This window comes from Dermacentor albipictus, chromosome 8 (assembly GCF_038994185.2).
Source record: "Dermacentor albipictus isolate Rhodes 1998 colony chromosome 8, USDA_Dalb.pri_finalv2, whole genome shotgun sequence".
Lineage (NCBI taxonomy): Eukaryota > Metazoa > Arthropoda > Arachnida > Ixodida > Ixodidae > Dermacentor > Dermacentor albipictus.
In genome coordinates this window covers 15,213,913-15,235,179 of record NC_091828.1, presented here as the reverse complement: position 1 = coordinate 15,235,179, position 21,267 = coordinate 15,213,913, and the positions used below count along the sequence as shown (strand labels likewise).

Sequence of the window (21,267 nt, the reverse complement as noted above, 5' to 3'; positions counted from 1 at the left end):
AACATCCACCCATACATCCATCCATCCATGAGGCAGGCGTGAAATTTCGCGGCGAATTGACATGCTTTTCAGGGCTCCGTGGAGGCGACGAAATCATAAGATTTTGTGCATGCTTTGAGCTTGCTTCTGTTATTGATTTGCTGGGGTTTTTTTTTTGCTTTTAAATAATAATTGGGTAGTTTACCTTTTCTTCTCTCTCTCTCTTTTTTCGAGTGCGCGGGGGTATTTATTGTACATTTGGTTTTGCAGGATAGTCAGAGCGTCCTTTTGCGCCTCGTGCTTCAACAAGTGCAACCGGGTGGGACGGTAAGTTTTTATAGCCTTTAAATAGTAGCTTGGAAGTGGCAAGACTAATAGCTATTAGTGGTTTTACTGTGTGTGCTTTGGTATCGGGAATATTGCTTTAGTAGGAAAGTGAGAGCCGGGCCACGTGGTTGAACACATGCGAAAACATGTGGTACTTCACTCATGTGCGGCATTGATTTGCTTTTGAAACATCAGTGAGAATTACTTTGCGACATTTTAAGGATTTAGAGCCTGTGCGTATCGGTTTTTGCCAGAAGTCACGTGCTCTGCATTACTGTAGTATTATAGCACTATAGTATTTAGAAAAAGTCGTGCAATACATGACAAGAAAGCCGGGAAAGCGTGCTGTAAGCGGGGGTGTCTCTCAAGGTAGATGGCTGGACGGATGAGAATGGAGAGGCAGTCGAGTCAATCGGCACACAGTGTGATGTCGATGCTAGGCTGAAGAAAATCGAGGCTTTCCAGGAAGAGCTTTTTCAACAGGTAGAATTAAGAGCTCAAAAATAAGGTAAATAGGGAGCGCGGTGCACGGAAAGGTAGTGGAAGAAAGATTTCAAAGAGCCGAGGAAAAGGTGAACAGTGCTGACATTGTGAACGAGAATGGTCGCAACAATAGAACGCAGTATCCTTGCGTAGAGGGAGTGTCAGCAAAGCAAGTGGAATGCATGCAGCATGTGGAGGAGGGACCACACACAAAAAGCTGGAGCGCAGGGGTCAGTGCCCCTCGTCGAGTCCGAATCACGCGAAAAAGGACAAAGGGAAGCAGGGAGAGGTAGGAGAGAGTGAAAGGGTGATTATCGCCAGTGACTCAAACCTAGCTAAGTACTCACAAGCAATTATGGAGAGGGTGAAATGCGATAAAAGAGTGGCGGTGGGGCCATTTCCAGGGCAAGCACTGGGTTCTGTCATGGAGCGAGCAAAAGCAAAGCTCGCGGAAGATGCGCACGTACACAACCATGTCATAGTAGCAGGTGGGCTAAGTGACGTCCTAAACAGGAAAGGGCCAGGACTAGCCCAGCCCTTGACGAAGGGGGTGGACGACTGGCGCGAACAGTCCCCTCAGGTGCAGATCGGAGTGCGCACGGTGCCAGAGGTGCCTGTACGTGATGGTCACGAACAAAGAGTCGTAGTGGCTGCTCATGAGTGGTATGGAAAACGAGTCGAGAGTAAAGTTGCGAGGTTCTCGAAGTAAACAGGGAGGTGAGAAGGTGTGGTGGTTTGGAACGAGACGGGATGCACTTCAATTACAGGCTTGCACGAAAAGTGGGCTTGCGAATTGCTGGTCGCGCTGTTGCTTTCTTTAGGGGGCCCACGGGCACCCAGAAGGCCAGAGTAAGTAGTAATGAAGAAGGTCCCCTAAGGGAGATTCAGAATAGCATCGTCGTCAATAACAGAAAAAGGAGGATAGCAAGAAAGTGAGCTTGCCATGCAATAGGATACATAAACATGCAGGGCGGGAGCAGAAAGAAAAAGTGGGCAGATGTTGAGGAGCAGTTAAATAAAGAACAAATAGGGGGGTATGCCGTTACAGCGATGCACCTTAGGCACTCGGAAGAGCCGCCAGTGATTGAGAATTATGTTTGGGAAGGATGCTACATAACTAAGTCGTAAAGAAAGGGACTGGGAGTCGGAATGCCCATCTGTCAGGGAGCCATATGGAAAAGAGTAAATTTGAAATGTCAAGAGCATATTTCGTTATCAGGTACAATGAGTAGCAAAAACTTCGTTTGGCGTGACGCATTTGTGGACGGGAAATGGCTCACATACTAGTTTAGATGGTTATACCGAGAACAAAGGGAAGTCAACGGCGAGCCATTTGTGAGCAACATATCCTTGTTATTGCGAATACAGGGTCTAAGTGTGAAAGGCAGATCACAGGGGAAATGGGAACCGGCAATCGCCCATTGATTACTGGCTGATGACAGAAGGAATCCCTAATTACTTTGTTTAGTGCAAAACAACGGACACAAGAAAGACGACCAGGACAAGGCGTTACTGTCAACTGACATCATTTTGTTGCGTACCTCCTTTATAGACAGCAGAATCTAGAGGAACATGCGCAGAGAGCACCATGTGCAGGAACCACCAACATCCGATCACAAGAGCGCGCTCATGCGACAGAATAAAAAAAAACCATATTCAGCACTGTACAAGAATAAAGAATGCACACTAATGAACTTTGATGCCAATGACTGTATGAAGAAAGCTTCCGATAACTCTCAGGCGGTGGTATCACTGCTCTTTTTCAAAATCGTTGTATCACGAAACATGGCTTTGCGCTTGCATATTTCCCAATTTCGAGCCAATTGGGAACCTGTGCCTGTTGGTATGGATCGCCCATGTTCTCTAAGATGCTCGTTAACACAGCGGCCTGACTGCCCTACATACACTTTGTCAAAAGACAACGGAATCTTATATACCACACCAATGCTGCAATCTACAAACATGGCGTGGTTGTTTCCATAACCTGGTTTGTTACTTGTTTTAGAAATACGGCTGCACAACATGGGCAGTTTCTGAGAAGCAGTAAATGCTACCGGAATTCGGTATCTAGTGACAATATTCTTTAGATTGTGAGCCACTCTATGGCAATACGGCACGACTTCAGAGCTCTTCTGTTGTGTAACACAGTTTCTTTTGCGGCGCTTCCCTTTCAGCTTCTGAAGCAAAACCTCACAAACTGACGTCACTACCACACTTTGGTAACGCGCAGCCTGCAGCTTATTTAACTGTGCAATGAAACTCTGGTTCGCAGTGTGATGACAGGATTTCATTAACGAAGATTCTAGACACATCAAAGCAATGGCGCGTTTCACAATCTTTGAGTACGCAGACGGGTAAGGTAAATGTTTCTTACGTGCACGTGACGAGTACCTCCAACAGGCGTGACCTGTTGGCAAGGATAGCTGCAAACCTAAACGCGGAAGTCTACCGTCCCTAGACAGCTCATGTGTGAAAGTTAAACCTTTGTCATTGTCATTGCCATTCGTTGTTTTGAGCTAAACAAAGAAATTATGGATTCTCACCAACTAGCCCACCAATGCATTGTGCTGGAAAGAAGCAATTCATGATAAGTTGAGAGAAATGGTCATTGATGAGGAAGGGTATAGCAACATAGCAAGTGACCATAATTTTGAATATGGTTGGGAAAGACAGCAAGGAGTGCAAAATGGCCAGCCCAAATTTGAACGCTGAACAAGTAACAAATATACTCACTAGAGTCAAGGAAGAACTTGGCAAATGTCCAAGTAAACAGGGGGAATATAGTGAGCGTCTCAGTAAAAAGAAATACGTAAAGAGAGACAACATGTTCGTTGGAAAGGAAAAAGGAAACTGAAAAGCTGGTGGAGCAGGGAGATACGAGAAGCAATCGCCAAACGACAGAAATCATCCTGGGAGCACAGGCAGGCAAATAAGGTGCAATTTCCGCAAGGTGAAGCAGCCAGTAAATGGTAAATATACCTGGAGGAAAAGTCTATGGTTCAAATACTGGTGAAAGCAAAGATAAAAGGTGAAAGTGAACGTTGGTTGTCAGAAATACGTGAGAGAAAGAAGGCCGCACCTAGAATATTCTGCAACAACATAAAATTATTAGTCAGGAAGTCCCCAACAATACAACAACATATCCCAGACGAAGACGGAAACACACTGGAAAGAGATAGCGGCATCAAATTAGGGAAAATTAACAGCCTAAACTTTCCAAGGCAATGACGAGGTTGTATTTAAAGAAAAAAAAGAGCATGAAACAAAGCACAAGAGAAAATTACCAAGCGCACAGCCACAGGTCTAGACGAAGTTCCCGTTAGGCTGAATAATGAACTAGGACCAAAAAGTAAGGAAGCTCTGGTGAAAACAGGAGAAAGAACTTTAAAAGATAGACGCATACCAGACAGTTGGCCACAAAGTATACATATATAGAATGAATTTGATTTATTACGGTAAGGTGAGAAAGATAGAATTCATTTGTAAAGACCGTTGATAATTACATCGGTAATATACAGGCTGGCAACGCAGGCAATCAAATTAAAGCTACAGGCATAGGCAGAGAATAAAGTCATTTTGGGTGAACTTCAGCATGGCTACAGTATAGGTACGCGTTTGCATGATAACTTATTTGTTCCTACTCAGTGTATTTAAATATGAAGAGTAGACAGCAAACTGTTATATGTGGCTTCTTTAGCCATTACAGGAGCGTACGACAACATAGACCACAACAATCGGCGGAATATTCTGTAAGGAGAAGGGTTAGGTGACGATTGTCTACAGCTTTTGACAGAGAATTACCTAGAAAATGCCATTTGCGTTGAACGAGAAGGGATGAGGAGCGAGGAGAAAGTTGATATCAACAAGGGACTGAGGCAGGAGTGCGCTTTATCCCCACTTCTGTTTATGATGTACATGGTGAGGATGGAGAAGACTCTGTAAGGAAGTAATATCAGTTTTAATCTCTCATACAAACAGGCGCGTACAATAGTAGAGCAGAAGCTTCCAGGTTTATTTGATGCGTGTGGCTTTGTGTTATTTTCAAAGCAAAGTGATTTGCAACGTGGGGCTAATATCTGTGGACAGGAAGTCGAGAATTAAAGTTTGAAAATTAGTGTAAGAAAATCAGGTGTTATGGTATACAATGAAAACAGTGAACAGACAGTGGCAATACAGGGCCAAGAAATACCTTGAGTAAAAGTATACAAATACCTTGGTATATGGATAAACGAAGGCACTAGATATTTGGAAACACAAGAAAAAACAATATCAGTAAAAGGGAAGCGAAATGTATCCATAACGAAGCACAGAGCGCTATGGGGATGCAATAGGTACGAGGTGCTCCGCGGTTTGTGGAAAGGTGCAATGGTTCCAGGACTTACTTTTGGAAATGCGGTTGTTGGCTTTAAATCATAGGTACAAGCAGGACTCGATGGGAACCAAAGGTAAGTGGGTCGCCTCGCCTTGGACGCTCACGGGAAGACTGCAAATGAAGCTGTGCTGGGTGATATGGGCTGGACTAGTTTTGAAGTGAGGGAAGCTCGCAGCAAAATTGATTAGGAACAACGACTGACGAATATGGAAGAAAGTAAATGGGCTGGGAGAGTGTTGAGGTATCTGTACAGGAAAAACATTGCTTCACAGTGCAGGAAAAAGAGAACTAGGAATCTTAGCATCAAGTATGCTGCCTGTAGGGTGGGAAACACAGCAAGAAGGAACGTCATGCGGAAAGCCAGAGAGGCTGAATTAGTTCATGTGTGGCGGCAATGGAAAATAAACCTGCCATGAGTAACTACTTAAGACAAGAAAACGAAATCAGGAAAGAAGCAATTTATGATAACTCAAAGGAAGCTCATTACTTTTCGACGCGAGATCAGGATGCCTTAGAACACGCATCTATAGGCAAGATATAAGAAGGAAAAACAAGCATGTGCTTGCTGCGGTAAAGCTAGGGAAAAGATGGAGCATGTTTCATTAAGATGTGAAAACATCTGCTCAGCAGTCAATTTCGGCACTACTAGCTTCCTTGAAGCCCTTGGGACCAGCGTGTGCAGGGGAAAAGGAAGCATGTCCGCAATAGATATTACTAAGAGGCGATTGGAAGATTGGTGATAGAAAATTAGGGGAACGACAAAAAACGCATACGTACAAAAGCAAGCTCAGGAAATTTAGTTGTGGGAGTTCATCGTTTTTTTTTGTTTTTGTTTTTCTGTTTTGACTTAGTGGGGACATTAGGCAGTATGCTTGGTGATGCGACCCACCGCCCCCATCCAAAGGGGACGCTCATAACATCCATCCATCCATCCATCCATCCATCCATCCATCCATCCATCCATCCATCCATCCATCCATCCATCCATCCATCCATCCATCCATCCGTCCGTCCGTCCGTCCGTCCGTCCGTCCGTCCGTCCGGAGGGTATGGGGGATAAAGAAAGAATTCACTCGTATTGACCATTGCATCGGTAATATATAGGTTACCAATTCAGGCAATTAAGTTAAAGCTGCAAGAGTACGTGGGCAGAGAATAATGGCATTTCGGGACAACTTCAGAAAATTTAGAACTTCTTGCTGGGCGAGTTGGTGCACGACTATGTTTTAGGACGAGTTGGGGCAAAGAAAGAACGAAAACAAGGAACACACCAGGTACGCGAAAAGAGCGCTCTTTTTGTCTGCCTGTTTTCTTTCCGGTGCTCCTTCTTTTTCAAGCTCAACTCGTCCTAAAACATAGAACTTCAATATGGCTTCAGAACTGGTAGGCGTGTGAATGACAACTTGTTGGCCCTTACTCAGTGAATTGAATTATGTAGAGTTGAAAGGATACTGTTATATGTGGCTTTTTTAGACATTACAGAATGGTATGACAACGTATACCGCAACATTTTTTGGGATATTCTGGATAGGGAAGGCTTAGGCGAGCATTGTCTACAGCTTTCGAGAGAGATTTCCCTTGAATATTGTGTTTGCGTTGAATGGGAAAGGATGAGGAGCGAGGAGAAAGCTGATATTGACACGTGTACTTGTCTTTATCGGGCGACACGTTTCAGTGCCTAACAAATGTTATCGCACAGCGCAGGACGCGCCTGCATGTATCGGAAGTTTCTGAAATGTTATCGATGCTTCCATCCGCTGTCTGTGACCGAACCTTGTGTAATCTGATTGCATGTGTGCGCGACGCGAATAATGTAGAACCTTGTGGAAGGCTCGCGGGTCCCAGCGATTACTCTGGAACATTCGACGACTGATGTATAAGAACCGATGCGCTAGAGCCGCTGGTCAGATTTTCGGCGATCGCCGACCTTACTCGCCGTCATCGTTGTGCTATAAGTGTAGCCTGTTTTTGAGGGCACAGGTTCACCCAATAAAAGTTGGTTTTGTCTTTAACAGTATTGCAACTGTGTTCTTCAACATCACCACTGCGTGGCAATATCAAGAAGGGACAGAGGCAGGGGTGCCCTTTATCCCCACTGCTGTTTATGATGTACATGGTAAGAATGGAAAGGGCGCTAGAAGGAAGAAATATCGGGTTTAATTTCTTGTACAAGCAGGCGGGTGCAGTAGTCGAGCAGCAGCTTCCAGCGTCCTTTTATGCGGACGACATTGTATTGTTGGCTAGCAAGCAAAGTGACACACAACATCCGGCTAATGTCTGTAGGCAGGAACACGATAAGTTAGGCCTGAAATTTAGCGTTAAAAAATCAAGTGTTATGGTATTTAATGAAAACACTGCAGAGACAGTGGTAATACAGGGCGAGGAAATAACTCGGGTCAAATAATATATATGCCTTGGTTGCCTTGGTATATGGATGAACGAATGCAATAAAGATATGGAAACACACGAAATAACAGTAACAGTAAAGGGAAAGAGAAATACGTCCACAACGAAACACAGAGCGCTATGGGGATACAATAGGTACGAGGTACTCCGGGGTATGTGGAAAGGTCTAATGGTGCCAGGACGTATTTTGGAAATGCGGTTGTTTGCTTCAAATTAGCGGTACAATCAGGACTAAAAAATGTTTATAACAGTATCGAAAACGTGCACCGGGCAACAGAATAGAGGATGGGACACACACGGCGCTTACTTACAAGTGGAAAAAATAGGATGGCTTTTTAAAGCCTCACATCGAGCGTGCGCACATGCTCGATGTGAATAAAAGCTCTTGTAACTCGTAACACATTGCCTCGTGGTCGCGGGTGACATTAACACATTTTTAGTTGTTAAACAGGCACACACAGCGCCGTACCCGCAGTCATGAAAAATTGACAATCACCTTAGCATACGCCAACAAGGATGAAGGCCTGTGCGCTCACTGGGTATTCACTAAATTACTTGACATTCGAATGCGTTGTTACCTTCCATTACTTGTTTTCTCTTTACTTCTTTTAATGCGAAAATATTATAAGGCTCATGAGGAGGTAAATTCGGCAGAATTTAAAAGTCGGAGGTTCGACTACCACCAAAGGTCGAGTGTTCGAGTACCTTAATTTACTGTATCTAAATTAACTTGGGCTTAATTAATTTGCGGTATTCGACTCCCACCAGAGGTCGAGAGTTCTACCCCCAATTTTGGCGTCATTGAATTTTGGTGGCATTACGCCGGACTGTCTATTTTTCGACCAAGGAACCACCTAAGCAATATGCCCAACTTTCTTCGCTTGTGGTCGCTCACATGTACAGGCACTCCCCAACTATATCCTTCTTAAAAATATAGTCACGTGGTCGGGACGTTGAACGACCGCAGTGACGCAACGCTGGGCAAACTGCGTGACCGTTTGCCCAGCAAAACAGGCAACACTGAACACAATGGCGAGCTCATTCGTGAACACTTCACCTCCGGCTGCAGCGTTCGTGCGTGCAGCCGCCGAGTGCAGCTGCACCGCTCGTCTGACTGCGCGAGTCCCGGCGACAGCAGCAGGCAGAACTAGCGATAACATTCGACAACCTTCCGGTAAATATTTAACTGGTCGAACACGCTCGCCGACAAAGACACATAAGTACACGTTGCAATAATGCTTCAAAAGGTCACAGCTTTTATAGTGCCAGTTACATCACTGGAAACCAAATTTCGTGTTACCAGGGACAGCCAACAACGTCAATCATATTTCATCTACAAATTGCACAATAAAAAAGATTCACTAAGCACCTCCATGGCCTCTCGGCATAGAGATGTTTAGAAGGCGAATGCACCTAAGTTTAAATTTTCACCGCCCACTTGCATCCCTTTTCGATAATAATCCTGTTCCACTGATAATCTTTTGGTTCATCAGACCAATTGTCCTACCCTCAAACTTTTGCAATTGTACCTGTTTGAGTTCTGGGGTAGCTCCGGCGTTCAGTTAGCTGTCAGCACTCAGCGCGGCGTTGCCAGCCAACATTCACCTGCTTGCTGTGATCGTACTCGAGCACTGCCGGCCCTGCCCAGGCGCGCTTTATGAATCCCGAGTCCAGCCCGGGCCACCTGCCCGAGCAGGGCGCCGGCCCAGCTCGAGCCGGCTGGAAAACGCTTCGGATGGCCAGGCGCGGGCCCGTGCAGCACTCTAGATCGCACCGCAATGTGTTACTGCTTACCTAGTTCTTCTGATTTTTTACATGTTTTTATTCGTACACCTTTTCTCTTCCTTCCTGTAGCATTTGTTTAGCATGCTCCACGGCTCACACACACAAACATATATATATATATATATATATATATATATATATATATATATATATATATATATATATATATATACATTGTGACGCAGCAGTTATCATGACTTTTATTTCACGTCAAAGAGGCGGCCAACCGACCACGCCCACAGCACGGATCACACACTCGAGAGCCAGCCCCACAAGCGATAATGAAGAAGAACCCCATATGAACCCCACATGATGATGATCATGTACAGATGACAAAGAATAGCTTATAAATTCCTACACTAATGTCCCCTCGCGCGAGAGCAGCCAAGCTGGCCGCAATTCAAAGCGGTGGCAAACGCCTCATGAAAGGCTTCATACGTGAAACGTGGACAATCTCAGCGGCGCGGCAGCGGCGGTCATTTGGGACAACAACCGGTACCACGCGATAGTTAACCGGAGAAGTCTGCTCCAAGACTTTGTAAGGGCCGATGAACCGAAGCTGAAACTTGTCACACAAGCCAGGAGTACGAACTGGTGTCCAGAGTAGCACTTCCTCGCCAGGGCAGAAGCACACGACGCGATGAGAGGCGTCGTAATGCTGCTTGCGGTCCTCTTGCCGTGCTTCGGTCTTAATGCGGGCGAGCTGGTGACAACGCAGAATGTGGAAGACATTCTTCATAGGAGGATGGACATTGATTGACAGTTGGCGCGAAGAAAGAGACGTCAAGACAGGAACTGGGCGAACGACCATAGACAAGGTAGAATGGCGAGTAACCGGTTGTGCGTTGAACGGTGGTATTATATGCAAAAGTCACGAATGGCAAAACTGCGTCCCAGTTTCTGTGATCCGGTTCGATGTACATGGCTAGCATGACTGACAACGTGCGATGAAATCGCTCTGTGAGGCCGTTGGTTTGCGGATGGTAACTGGAGGTAGTCTTGTGGGTGGTTCCGGAGGCTCTGAGCACTTCGTCTTGTAGTTTCGAGAGGAATGCTTTTCCACGGTCGCTCAGTAGGAAGCGAGGACGCAGCACCATGACGCAGTATTAAGGATTGAAGTATGAATGCAGCAACTTCAGAGGCTGAGGCAGAACTCACACAAGTTGTTTCGGCATACCGTGTCAAGTGATCACAGGCTGTCCCAATCCATTGTTTACCGGTGAGAGTCACAGGAAGAGGACCATACAGGTCAATGCCAACGACCTCAATGAGTGCGACGGACAAGGAACCGGTTGCAGTTGTCCGCTTGGAGCTGATGTAGGGAGCTTTCGACGCTGACATTGGGCGCAGGAAGCGACATACCTCACTACAATGGCGGACGATCCAGGCCAGTAGAAGCGACCTTTGATGCGGTCATAGGTTTTCTGGAAACCAAGGTGACCAGCAGTCATGTCGTCGTGAGAAGCCTGCAGGACATGAGCACGTAGAGAGCGCGGCAGGACAGGAACCTAGCGTTGACCGTCAGGGTGATAGACATGACGGTATAGGACGCGGTTGTCAATCTTAAATTGCGTCAGCTGTCGACGAAGGCGGGCGTTAGGCGGGCGCGAATCTCCTTGAAGGTGGTCTATGATGCGCCGACAGCAAGAGTCGGCAAGTTGGTGAGATTGGAAGGATTTGTTGTCGTGTGGAGGCATCTCGTCGACAGTGGCCAACAAGAAAGCATGTGAGGAGGGATCGTGCGAAAGCTTGTCACGGATGGTAGTTTGAGGTCCATTGCATGGTGTCGTAGGAAGCGGACAGTGAAAAAGCGCGTCTGCATCTTGGTGTTTTTTTTACGCAGTTGTAGGTAATAGTAAAGTCGTATTTTTGCAGATGAAGAATCCACCGACCAAATCGCCCAGACAAGTTCTCCAGCGTTGAAAGCCAGCATAATGCATGATGGTCTGTAACGATCGTAAAATGGCGGCCGTGAAGATAAGGTCGAAACTCCTGCACAGACCAAATGATAGCTAGGCATTCCTGCTCCGTGATGGTGTAATTCTTCTCAGCGTTTGTCAGAACGCGACCTGCGTATGCGACGATCCTCTCACCTAAAGTGTCGTCTCGTTGTAGGAGAATGCCACCAATGCCGTGACCACTAGCATCCGCATGCAGCAGCGCAGGAGCTGCTTCATCAAAAATGGCGTGGTGCTGGTTCAGATGTGAGAGCGCGCTTCAGATGGGCGCACGCAGATTCACATTCGGGAGACCACACCAAGGGAACATTAGAACCCAGAAATTTGTGCAGAGGTGACGCTATTGAGGCGAAGCCTCGTATGAATCGGCGAAAATAAGAAGCGAGGCCTAAGAAACTACGCAAATCTTTGGTTTTTCGGGACGAGGGAAGTGCTGAACTGCCGAAACCTTGTCAGGATCAGGACGAATGCCATCTTTGCTCACAATGTGACCTAGTACCTTGATCTTCTTGCTCGCAAAATGGCATTTCTTGGCGTTTAGCTGAAGTCCAGCGTTGGCAAGGCACGTGAGAACTTCATCCAGACGTTGCAGGTGCTGAGAGAAGGTTGACGAGAAAACAATTTTGTCCAGGTAGCACAAGCAAGTCTTCCACTTCAGGCCGTGAAGAACGGTTTCAATCATGCGCTCGAACGTTGCGGGCGCATTGCAGAGGCCGAATGGCATGACATTAAACTCGTAGAGGCCATCTGGTGTTGAAAACGCCGTTTTCTCTTTATCGTCCTCATGCATAGGTATATGCCAGTAGCCGGAACGCAGATCGATGCTGGAAAAGTACTCGGCACACTGCAGGGAATCCAAGGCATCGTCTATTCGCGGCATAGGGTATATACATCCTCGTGTGTGATCATGTTAAGGGTTTGGTAGTCGACACAAAATCGAACAGAGCCGTCTTTTTCTCGAACCAAAACAATGGGAGAAGACCAAGGGCTAGCAGACGGGCGCATTATGTTCCGTTGAAGCATGTCGGTGACGTTCTCGTCAATGACTTTCCTCTCGGCTAGCGATATGCGATATGGTCTACGGCGCTCGATGGATGTACCATCTTTCTCTATCCGATGCCTCATAATCGAAGTCTTTCCCAATGAAGCTGAATGCATGTCAAACGAAGCTTCATGTTTTTGAAGCGAAGCAAGCAATTGTTGTGACTGGGAAGGTGTCAGGTCCGAACTGATGGCAGCTGCAAGAGCTGAAGGAGATGCGGCCCGTCCGGTACAAGGAACTTCAGAGAAAGCTGGTTTAACGGAACCAACAGATATAGACTCCGATTCAGTGGCGCAAGCCAATGTAGTACCTTTATGATTAGAATCTTTTCGGATATCGGGTTTGTAGCGTAGAGAAGTGCAGAGCCATGATAAAACCGAACCAGCCCTGATGCAAAGGCTATCCCTCTTGCGAGACAGCGTGCCGAAGGTAATACGAGCACGTCGCCGCAGTCAATGACGTCAGACGTGATGGTAACGATGCTTTGATGGCAAGGAGGTAGCGCGGTATCTTCTGCAGCAAGCAAGTGAAGTGGTGCGTCATCTGCATGAAGTGAATAGGTCGTGTCGGTCAAGTGGAGAACGCGTTGGCCGCAGCAGATGAAGGCGGAGGCCGTAGAAAGGAAATCCCATCCCAATACGAGCTGCTGGGCACATGAACTTAGCACTGCAAATTGCACGTAATGCAGAAATCCATCGATGGAAATACGAGCAGTGCACATGGCGATAGGTCGAGTGCCGGCCCCTTGAGCAGCGAGTAGCGTAGGTCCATCATAGGGGGTCATAACTTTCCGAAGTCGTGAACACAATTCACGGTGAATAACTGAAACACTAGCACCAGTGTCTATCAAATCTTCCCTTGTACACCTTCTACTACAACCAATATCATATTGCACGGACGCGATGGAGGAATCTGTCCTGTCGTTCGATGCAGCTTTTCCTCGAAAAGCAGCATAATTCAGTTTTCCGGACGACGATCGGTGAATTGAGAAGCAGGTCTCAGTGGGGACGTAGAGCGGCGAAGGGGTGACGGCGAGCGGCCTGGATCACGCTGGTGCCCTCTGACAGCCCAACCTGGGGTAGCCGAGGCCGAGATGGTGGAAGTAGAAGTAGCTGTTGGCTCGTCCTGCGACATGTTGGCGGAATGCTGGCACAATCGGCGACCTGATCGAAGCTCCAGGAGGTTGATCGGGGAGTCAGAGGACGGAGGACCGAAGAGCACACTCCACCACTTGTGACGCAGCAGTTATCACGTCTTTTATTCCGCGTCAAAGATCCGGCGAACCGACCACGCCCACAGCACGGATCACAAAGGAGCGAGCCCCACAAGCGATGAACCCCACATGATGATGATCATGTACAGATGACAAAGAATAGCTTATAAATTCCCACAATGTTGCTAAAACCATGTTTTCGCAACTCCGGTTAGGTAGAAGGCGACGTGAGCCAGTTTTGCTGATTCGTTCCAGTGGTTAAAGTCACTCACGCGCTCGTATAGCTCCAACCAGTCTTCAACGTCGTCACCTGGAAGCCCAGCAAATACCGGTGGATCCTTCTGAGGGGTGGTGACTGTGCAAGAAGGGGTTTCCGCAGGAGTGGGCAAGGTGGATATCGTGGTACTGGTCTGCTGGTCTTGCGACATGGTCGAGTGCAGTTGGTAGAGGCGGCGACCCGAGCGGAGCTCCAGGGATGTAGCGTAGGTGAAGCTGGAGAGAGACCGGGAGCGAGAGGGCGAAGGGACCGTACAGCACACTCCACCACTTGTGAGACGAGGTTTAGGCAGCCAGACTCTTCTTTATTCTCTCGAGACAGAGCCCCACCACCAGGCACCAAAACGGTGATGATGAGTATGTACAGGTGAGAATATGAAGCGTATCAATAATGCTCACAATATATATATATATATATATATATATATATATATATATATATATATATATATATATATATACCAGCAAAAATTGAAGAAGAACATTGCAGAACATTCAAGAACACAGTAGCAATACTGTGAAAGGCAAACTAACTTTTATTGGGCGAACCTGTGCCCACAAAACAGGCTACACATACATCACAACGATAGCGGCGAACATGGTCGGCGATCGTCGAAAATCTGATCAGCGGGTCAAGCGCGTCGGCTTTTATACAGCAGTCGTCGAATGTTCCAGACTAATCGTTGGGACCCGCGTGCCTTCCACTAAGTTCTACACCATTCGCGCCCCCCCGATGAAATCTGATAACACAAAGTTCGGCGACAACAGACAGCCGGATAGAAGCATCGATAACTTTCCAAAAACTTCGGACCCGCCGTGGTTGCTCAGTGGCTATGGTGTTGGGCTGCTGAGCACGAGGTCGCGGGATCGAATCCCGGCCACGGCGGCCGCATTTCAATCGCGGCGAAATGCGAAAACACCCGTGTGCTTAGATTTAGCTGCACGTTAAAGAACCCCAGGTGGTCAAAATTTCCGGAGTCCTCCACTACGGCGTGCCTCATAATCAGAAAGTGGTTTTGGCACGTAAAACCCCAAATATTATTAGAAACTTCGGATACATGCAGGCGCGTCCCGCGCTGTGCGATAACATTCGCGAGGCGGCGAAACGTGGCCACCCGATAAAGATGAGTACAGTACACGTGTCTATATATAATGAAGAAGAAGAGTACGACGTACGTTCAATAATGTACACTATATGTGGCTGACGTTTCAAGTGTCACTTTGACAAAGGCTGGTCCACCAGCCGAAACGTCAGTCAAATATACGGTGCTTATTGAACGTACGCCGTACTCCGCTTCTTCATTTTACTACCGGGGCCAAAGTGATTTCCTCAGCCTTAAGTATATATATATATATAGTCGCCCTTGCACCCGTTTTATTTTGTTTCTGCCCAACTCTCTGCACTATCCGCGCGCGCGTGCATTGAAATTCGATTTCACTTTTGTGGGCACGTCTCCCCCTCGCGCTTTTTCTTAGCTACCGAAAACGAACAAACGCGTGGCGCACCGCGGCCGGCTCGCTGCAGCTTTCCCAAAGGGCGCCGCGGACCCAACACATAGCGGCGGCAAACCGGAAGGCACTGGCTGACCGCGTTTTCACCCGCTTCTAGTGCTGCGTCTGCCCCCCAAGACTGACTGGTGGCCCTCGCAACCTAAAATTGCAAGCCCGTTAAAGTAGGCCCGTCCAAGACAAACTTTTGCGTGTTTCGGAATCATTGGCTGTTGGGCCAGTTGGTCCATCATGTTGTGTCGTTGAGCGGAATAACGGCGAAAAGATAGGTGTTGGCCTGTAGCCTTTTCCTCGCTCTTTTTCTAATTTATTTATAGTATCCTCAGGGCTTACAATGAAGCGTTATAGAAGGAATGTGCTGATAGATACAGATAACTATACAAAAAAGAATAGAAAACAAAAATGATAATGAAATAAGAATGAATGGTGGAATTTAAACATAACGCGTTAGAGCGACGCAATAAGTATACCATGATAAAAAAGAAAAGAATATCAGCAAACATGGGTAATGTAGATATACAGTGCAAGTTAGAGCGAGACGATAGGCACATAATGATAGAAAACAAAGCATAATACAAAGCAAACTCTTTGTTTACTTGATAGGCAGTACAATGGAAAGAATTTATAAACAGTACTAGTCTGACGAAAACGGAAGTGTTTCGCTACGCATTCACATGGAAGCATACTAGATGACGTTAGTAAGTGCGTTGTAAGCCAGGATGGCTACTCTTCAATTCCGGGGGTGATTGTGGCGAAGATCGGCACGCTGAAGGGCCCCGTTGCCATCGCGTGGGTCGTGTAGCCAGTTTGCTGCCTGCATATCATATTGACCGCAAATAAAGACGGGGACAGCGGGAGAGAATACATAAACAACACGGGCGGTCGCTTATGTGTTCTCTTCCGCTGCCCCCGTCTTCATTTGCGGTCAATATGATATGCAGTAAATACCAACTAGGCCAAACTGAAGTTGTTCTGTTTGCTATCTGGCTGCGCCCTACCTGCTGGTACTGCGTTTGTCGCTGCTTCTCTATGACCCGAATAAACCCCCTTTACGAAGCTATCAACACATACAAAAGTGGTTGCAAATACCACAGCATACGAACATGTCAAGGTCTAAAGACTATCATTTAAATATACCAAGAGGCAGGGAAGCCATAAACACCAATGTGTTACCGCACCAACAGGACCAACTTTCTATCCTTTTACAAGAAACATTTTCCTGACGATAGATCAGTTGAAGTTGTAAGACAATTCTGCAATATATAACAATTTCTGAAAACAGCTTACGACTAGAATTGTGAGCGTAAAGCAATGCGACTCGATAACGCAATAGCTTGATTACTTCTGAAAGCATGCCTTATGAGATTGGTCTTATTATTTCGCGGCGCCGCGATAAAGAATTATTAGAGTAATTATCAGGTGAGCAAATAAGTAAGCGAATCAACAAATAAATAAATAAATAAACAGATCACAGCGATATATCAAAAGCACAAAAGTACACGAGAGCAAGTAGGAACAGCGTAAACTGCGTGCGCTGTCACCCCGCGCGTGATGTGTTACGTAGCCGTCTTCAGCGCCGGGTTCCAGCGAAGCACCGGTGAAAGCGGCTTGCCCGCCGTGTGGGCCTCGGTCGTCGGGGCTGCGGCCGGTGCGGTGCGAGCGACGTCGACGCGGGCTGTCTTTTTTTTTTTAGTTTTATCGCGATAGCAATTATGTCTGCACCCCAGGCAGGTTTTCGCTATCGTCATTGCCGCGACGCCCCGCATAAAGCCCAAAACCAACGAGCGAACTGTGGGGGCGAGAAAAAGCACGCAACAGTGAGTGAACAGGGATGGCGGCTTGATGGGCATTCCCACGCGCTCGGGAAGGAGAGCGCGCGTCGTCCCTATCCCTGCCGTAGCTGCGAATGACTGTGCGCGGCTGACGTTGTCGTATCTAATTGGTGGTGGGTGCAATGATGCTGGTGGGTGTAATGATAAAGGGCGAACGGGCACCGCTGCTTGCTTGATGTGTCTTCCTTGCCGGGCTGTCTGTCCTCGTCCCGAGTGTAGCAGATCGCGTAGACTAAGAGAAAGGGCTCATTGGGGATCGCTTACAGAGGCAGTCCCGTAGTGCACATAAGGATAGGCAGATGATGATGATGAATGCAGTTTGTGGAGCTGCGCTGAATCGTGCGGCTCTGAGAGCCGTTCGCCCACGCTGCCGGCGTTCCGCACTCGCTGACAGCGAGTACAGTAAATTATGCTTGTTACTTTAATTTGTTACTTGTTGCTTTATTTGTTACTTGTTACATTAACATTCTCCTGCGTATATATTGAAATTTACTGTGCCTGTGATATACTTAAAAAATTTTGAACTGAAAAACTACGGATAATATAGGCGCCGTTGGTGCTTCCAATGCGCTTGTCCTTCTATTGTCAGTATTGGCAGAAATAAAGTGAAAGTATGAATTAAAAGCCGTGCACGTCCGCGCGAACAATGATGCAGTAAGCTTTAGGCGACAATAAAATTTTACGTGAAAAGGCAGAGGCAACTCAAAAGAAAACTCCAATGATGTGGGCAGCAGAACTCGGGTAATGACAGTCGGCGGAGGCAGCGAAATTACAGCATCGCCGGGGGGGGGGGGGGGGGGGGGTCGTGCACTCTGCCCCTCCCCCCGGAAGAGTTCAAAGGAGGCTCGGGCCCCGGAGTTCCCCCGCAATCGCCGCCTATGAAAAAGACTATTCGGAACTTGATCCCCTGAATTGTTTACGTGGCTTGTAGTGCTGTTTTTGGTATATTTAACAATGTCCCAGAAGTGTTTTGGGTTAATTTTTATCAGAGACGGAAGGGTCGAGTTAGAAAAGTGAAACTTGGACGTGTTTAAAATGCTTATACGTATAGGTTTTGGCAGCGGATGTATATGCTAACCATCTGTTAGCCTTCAATGATCTTTTGGCGGTAACGAAAAGTGAGAATTGTTTTGTAGCATTGCCATTTGTTGGGCGTGTTGGTAAATTGAAAGCATATTTAGCGCCAGCAAACAAGGACGGAAGGGAGACGACAACACAATGCGCTAACTTCAACTCAGAATTGCTCTCAGAATTGTTTCTTAGATAACTGTTTCAGGTGGTTGTTTACCAAGGGGCGTAAGAAGTTTCATTATTCACTTCATCATAATCATCATCATCAGCATGGTTACGCTCACTGCAGGGCAAAGGCCTCTCCCATACTTCAACTACCCCGGTCATGTATTAACTGTGACCATGTTGTCCCTGCAAACTTCTTAATCTAATCCACCCACCTAACTTTCTGCCGCCCTCTGCAACGCTTCCCTTCCCTTGGAATCCATTCCGTAACTCTTAATGACCATCGGTTATCTTCCCTCCTCATTACGTGTCCTGCCCATGTCCATTTATTTTTCTTGATTTCAACTAAGATATCATTAACTCGCGTTTGTTCCCTCACCCAATCTGCTCTTTTCTTATCCCTTAACGTTACACCTATCATTCTTCTTTCCATAGCTCGTTCCGTCGTCCTCAACTTAAGTAGAACCCTTTTCTTAAGCCTCCAGGTTTCTGCCCGTAGGTGAGTACTGATAAGACACAGCTATTATACACTTTTCTCTTGATGGATAATGGCAACCTGCTGTTCAAGATCTGAGAATGCCTGCCAAACGCACCCCAGCCCATTCTTATTCTTCTGATTATTTTATTCTCATGATCCGGATCCGCAGTCACTACCTGCCCTAAGTATATGTATGCCCTTACCGATTCCAGTGCCTCACTACCAATCGTAAACTGCAGTTCTCTTCCGAGACTGTTAAACACTACTTTTGTTTTATGCAGATTAATTTTTAGACCCACCCTTCGACTTTGCCTTTCCAGGTCAGTGAGCATGCATTGCAGTTGGTCCCCTGAGTTACTAAGCAAGGCAATATCATCAGTGAATCGCAAGTTACTAAGGTATTCTCCATTAACTCTTATCCCCAACTCTTCCCAATCCAGGTCTCTGAATACCTCCTGTAAACACGTTGTGAATAGCATTGGAGAGATCGTATCTCCCTGCCTGACGCCTTTCTTAATTGGGATTTTGTTGCTTTCTTTATGGAGGACTATGGTGGCTGTGGAGCCGCTATACATACCTTTCAGTATTTTTACATACGGCTCGTCTACACCCTGATTCCGGAATGCCTCCATGACTGCTGAGGTTTCGACTGAATCAAACGCTTTCTCCTAATCAATGAAAGCTTTATATAAAGGCTGGTTATATTCCGCACATTTTTCCATCACCTGATTGATAGTGTGAATATGGTCTGTTGTTGAGTAGCCTTTACGGAATCCTGCCTGGTCCTTTGGTTGACGGAAGTCTAAGGTGTTCCTGATTCTATTTGCAATTACCATAGTAAATACTTTGTACGCAACGGACAGTAAGCTGATCGGTCTATAATTTTTCAAGTCTTTGGCGTCCTCTTTCTTATGAATTAGGATTATGTTGGCGTTCTTCCAAAATTCCGGTACACTTGAAGTCATGAGGCATTGCGTATATAGAGTGGTCAGTTTCTCTAGAACAATCTGCCCACCATCCTTCAACAAATCCGCTGTTACCTGATCTTCCCCAGCTGCCTTCCCCCTTTGCATATCTGCCAAGGCTTTCTTTACTTCTTCTGGCCTGTGGGATTTCTGGCCTGTGGGATTCTGGCCTGTGGGTTACCTGTGGGATTTCGAATTTTTCTAGACTATTATCTCTTCCATTATCGTCGTGGGTGCCACTGGTACTGTATAAATCTCTATAGAACTCCTCAGCCACTTCAACTATCTCATCCATATTAGTAATGATATTGCCGCCTTAGTCTCTTAACGCATACATCTGATCTTTGCCAATTCCTGGTTTCTTCTTCACTGCTTTTATGCTTCCTCCTTTCCTGAGAGCATGTTCAATTCTATCCATATTATACTTCCTTATGTCAGCTGTCTTGCGCTTATTGATTAACTTCGAAAGTTCTGCCAGTTCTATTCTAGCTGTAGGGTTGGAGGCTTTCATACATTGGCGTTTCTTGATCAGATCTTTCGTCTCCTGTGATAGCTTACTGGTATCCTGTCTAACGGAGTTACCACCGACTTCAATTCACACTCCTTAATGATACCCACAAGATTGTTGTTCATTGCTTCAACACTAAGGTCCTCTTCCTGAGTTAAGGCCGTATACCTGAAGTTCAAGTTCATGAAGCGCAAGTTCATGTCTAAGAGAATTTAGAGATGGCTAGAATTTGGCCTAGTACTTTTCGGTTTGGTACAATCATTAGGTAAAGATGAAAGACAGAAAGAGAAAGCCTGGAAGACAGATGTCAGCCACTACTGCATGAGATAAAGATACTTGGCAGGAGTGGTGATACGTTAGCAAGAGAACTTTTGGAGGAATATCAGATAAAAGAGAGATGCACGAGTTGTATTAGTGATAGGTCTGTTTTTCTTTTTGAAAATGAGTTGCAACTGTTAAAAACGTCACTGTAATCGCTCTAGGCAACACTGATGTACGCATGCGCATTTGCTCATCCTCCCTGCCCTGCTGTAAGAATAAAATAAGTTGAAGTCAGCGCTCGATCTGTCGTTTTATACTCTCCCTCCTAAGTCTTCATTTTCTTTTTTGGCGCTACAATGTATTCGTTTAGGTAGCTCTATAACTCCTTGATGTATTCAGTAGATCCCAACCAACTCGCCCAGCAACAAGTTTTACGTAGCATATCTGGTGGAGGTGTACGTTTCCTGTACCTCGTCACGGAGCTTCGCAGTGGACGGTACGTCGAACTTTCCTTCATGGCTCCTGGCGACAACTCAACGCCGCCGACTCCCACACCTGCTGCCAATTCGACGACCTACATCACTCTCCCCGCTACCCGTGATACTGGCGTATTCCAGGGCAAAGACGGGGAATACGT

At 46.5% G+C, this 21,267-nt stretch overlaps 1 protein-coding gene across 1 annotated transcript in view; it reads left to right on the top strand.

The window, feature by feature from the left end:
- LOC135896651 (trithorax group protein osa-like) overlaps positions 1–21,267 on the top strand; it is a 238,164-nt gene that overhangs the window by 38,564 nt on the left and 178,333 nt on the right. Inside the window, exon 2 of the mRNA XM_065425128.2 lies at positions 250–306. The gene's annotated coding sequence lies outside the window, so the exon portion shown is untranslated. The remainder of the gene's footprint in view (positions 1–249; positions 307–21,267) is intronic.